The 4,268-nt window shown below is 38.2% G+C and overlaps 1 pseudogene; it reads right to left on the reverse strand.

Annotated features, from left to right (window-relative positions):
* Positions 1 to 207: 207 nt before the first annotated feature.
* LOC149177716 (protein GAMETE EXPRESSED 1-like) lies at positions 208 to 3,877 on the reverse strand (annotated as a pseudogene).
* Between the last annotated feature and the right edge of the window lie 391 nt (positions 3,878 to 4,268).

The raw sequence follows: 4,268 nt of genomic DNA on the forward strand, positions 1-4,268 counted from the left end.
CATATCAATCAAGAAGATAAGGTTTTAAGAGGTTCTCTTGTTCATGCCCTCTCATGTCACAAAATTCAACAACATGGTTGTCGTGCGTCACAAATTTTCCCATTACTCACTTCTGCCTTACTAGCCCCCTGTATCTTACACTGCTACTACCATTCCTTGGTATATTTGTAGCCTTTTCTGATTATAGGCTTGAGGGTGTGTTGATTGCTAGGCTGTCTTGAAGAGAGCAAGAGTATATGAAAATGTTGTTCTTACATAAAATGTCTTTGAGGAAATCTAGCCTTTTTGTGAAATATCGTTGCCTTTAAAACAGGCTATGATGAACTCAATGGAAAATGATATGCAAAGTATAGAGTATAGAACACATCTGACATTATTGGTTTTCTTTTGTGTTTATCAACATATAGAGCACACACATCATAATCAAGTAGAAGAAGATGGTATTAATAGCCTGAGATTCAAGAAGAATGACATTTTGCAATGAAGATAACTTATCCAGAGCCATGACCATAGTGGCTTTCTTTGACTCAAATGCTTCCTGAGATAACAAAATCACAGAGGATCTTTGTGCTAGGCGATTATGAGTTGCCTAAAGCTCCTCTTGGTAAGTAGTGAACTCAAGCTAGTGTTGGCGAGCATTATCAACAAGCTACTATACTGATACTTGATTTATTCAAATGCTTCAATGTGAGTTTGTGTAAGAGTATCAAGGCCTTGCAAAGAAACACTTTGGCCATCTAGTAACAATTTTTGTTGACCCAATGACAAAGTCACTACGTTGCCAATGTCATCCATTTTATTTTGAATATTGTCTAATTGAGATGATATAGTGCTAGCCACTTCAGTGATTTTCTTATGTTTGTGAAGTTAATTTTTGAAGGAACCCTATGTCTTCTCCTAATATTACATAGAACTTTTGAAGATCAACCATACTAGTATCCACAATCTTATGCATATCAAACTACTGTTCTTGCAACTTAAATTGAGTGCTAATTATCTGATGAGATTTCTAAAAAAAATGGAATTGGACTGATCCATAACATTTGTGATTTTATCTTTTACAACCTTTGACTTTGAGCCAATAGTTCTGCTTGAGAATCAATAGAGTCTAGGGAATTATGGTTTTCATTAGAGTGCTCCAACAGAGAATTTGATTGCTGCTCTATTTTATCCATTTTTTTCACTATCTGATGAGCGGATGATTCACAACCATTTCTGCATCTTTCTTGAATGCATTGCTTTGAAAATGATGGCACATAACATTTGCATTGACGAAGAAGGATAGGTACACTTTGTGGGAAAAATCATCTAATCCCTTGAGAAAGTTGAGCATAAGAGTTGAAGTGGGACATTGTGAAAGTGGGCACCTGCCAGATTTTCTCTAAAAGCAGTCAAATATATGCCATGTGAGTCTTGATTTCTTCTCGTCATCATGCATGATATGTTTGCAACTAGAAAACAATTGACTGTAAGCCTTTTGCCAACATGAATTGGACAATAACACTTTATCTTTCTTTGCTAATCTATTCCTTGCTTTGTCTACCAACTCCTTGCCCTTGATATTGTCAAGTGCCTCAATATCAAACTCACTACCATATGGATGTTGATATTGATATTAATGTTGATATTCATTTGCAGTACTGCTTGTTCTCTTACTATCGGAGTTATCATCATCATTGTAGTTTGATGAAAATAACCATCCCCATGAACGAGCCTTGCAAAATCCTGTGTATGTTATGGTCAATGTTCTTGATGTCTCTATCGAGGCAATAGAGGGACTTTCTAGAAACCTTTGTTATGTATACTATAAGCATTGCAATTTGTGACACCAAATCCCCATGCCCAACATAAGAAAGTTGTGGCATATAAATTAATGAAAGACTGCGATTGGAAAACCTTTGTAATGTAGATGTACATTTCATGAGTGTAAAATTAAGTGGGGTATTTTCAGGTTTGAGCCAATGATTTTCCCTTCAAACTAAGCCTCAATAGAATTCCACCACTAGTAAAGAGAATTTTCAACACTACATTGAAGTTAATAATGGCTTGGCATGCCTTCACAATTGCCTCCATGAGCATATAATGAAGATTGAAAACCTGGTCACGACCCCTTTTTCTCTAATGATGGCAGTCTCGGTAGGGAAAAACCCTCTTTAACTAAACCAAAATATGTTTGCAAAACAAATACACTACAAATTGTCACTGCTATACTCCATTTAATGATTTCGTCAAAGAGTTTGCAAACATTATAATAGTTTGTCTTTGTTGTTTATCTTCAACGCATGCATGTCCCATGTTCCATATTGTTGAGAATAATTGTAGGTCCACTAACATTCACCACCACATCTAACACCATCAATTTTGTAAGATTATGTAACCTGCTAGGAAATGCCCCATTCAATCCCTACACAGATTGATCCTCTAGAGTCTTACCCAAGTTGAAGATGCAAGTGAATGAAGTTAGGGAATTAATAAGCTTCACAAGGAATCATCTAGGTGACATCGGGAAATCCATGAATGTGAAGGAATCGAGAGTTGACACATAGATAAGCTGATATACATGCTTGAAAAAATTCACATGCACCTTTGGATTGATTGGTAGTCCCAAAAAGAATGAACCAACAAGTAAAAGCCATTTCCTTCACATACATGACCATATCATGTGTATGTATACATGCATACTGATTCAAAATAGGCACACATCCTGTTAGTCTCCTGCTGCAGCAGGTATTCATCTTTCATGATCGACATTTTTACATGCCAAATATGTCATACTCTGCATGCTGCAACGTTCCATATTTGCTACAAAGGCCAGAGAATTGCCCATGAGAGTGTGCTAGTCTAAATGCCACTGCTATGTTCCTTTTTGATGAGTTGTTCCATTTTTGATAAGTTTTTTCAGTTAAGGGAGGGCCAAACAGCTTAATCTTGGCCTCCCTAGGTTTCAATTTCCTGTTGTAGAATATAGAGAATCAGCATCTGTCCAAACAGCTTAATCTTGGTAGATTTATAGATAGGTAGAGAAACAAGGGTGCTCAACTGCTTAATCTGAGCCCCTGAATGAAATAAGTGTATATGTAGATAGGAGGACAGCAAGAAGAAAAGAATGAAAAGCTGGGTATGCTAGTTCAAGTGCACCCAAACCAAAAGAAGATAAAATGATAGGCAAGTAGGCCGAGTAAGTAGTTTTGTGGTTGCAGAATCAAGCTGTGTGATCCACTTCATGCTTTCAAGTGTTATACCTTTTTAGATCACAAATACAATGCAATTTTCCCTTGGAGGACTTCAAGCGAAACATGACTAACTCCCCCTTCTTCTTATTCCCCAAATCATTTACTAACCTCCCCAAACAGGTCAAGATCTGCTTGATTTCTCGTAGGTTTCATCATTTGCCATATCATTGCCTAAGTAAAGATCTGCTTTGCGTAAGGATGCTTATATTTCTTATACGAGTCATTTTCCCCTCAATAGCCTAAGATTGCATACTTAGCGCTCTCTCATCACATTTCATATTAACTGCTAACTTTATTATGTAACTCCTTATCTTTTTCCCCTCCCCCTATTAAAACTATGTCAATAATTCCCCTATATACTTATCCCTTCCTCTGGTTGAAATATAACCATAAGTATAGCTTGGGAATTACTAAGTTTACTTGAAACTTAGTAAGAACCCCCATTTCGCTCAAAAAACCATCTTCCTAAGATGTTTGGACTCCTTCCAAAACACAAGAACCCCCTTCAAATGCCATCGGACTCACTCCGATGCAGCAAGATCCCTTCCAAAGTTGTAAACGGCCTTTCCGATCTCATTAACTCTCCTCCGATAAGTCTTCCTCTCATCTGACGTGATATCGCTGTCGGAGGTCGCAGCATTCATTCATCGGCCCGCCCCTTTATACTCTCCCGATATCGCTTCACCGATGCGATTTCGTGATCGGCAGTCGTAAGGTTTTTTACCTATATACATACGCCCCCTCTCGTCCACTGATGCGATATTGCTATCGCATCCGAAAGAATATCACGTCGTAATCCATTCATTTTCACAATATTTTCCATTATCACACAGCCGCATACCATGTCGCCTTTCCGAAATCGGTGATCGCTCCCATCGCATCATATATACAAAAAACCATTGACCTCTGTCCTTGCCGATTGCCGATCTCCGAGTTAAAACCTCGCCGTACTGCCACGTCACTACCGTACTAGGACCCCCTGCTGATGTCATACTGACGTCATGCCGACGTCATCACTAAAGGAAGGCGCGAAGG

This window comes from Pinus tabuliformis, chromosome 4_1 (genome assembly GCF_031772625.1).
Source record: "Pinus tabuliformis cultivar Carrire ecotype Pingquan chromosome 4_1, CPIR1, whole genome shotgun sequence".
In the NCBI taxonomy this organism is placed as follows: Eukaryota; Viridiplantae; Streptophyta; class Pinopsida; order Pinales; family Pinaceae; genus Pinus; species Pinus tabuliformis.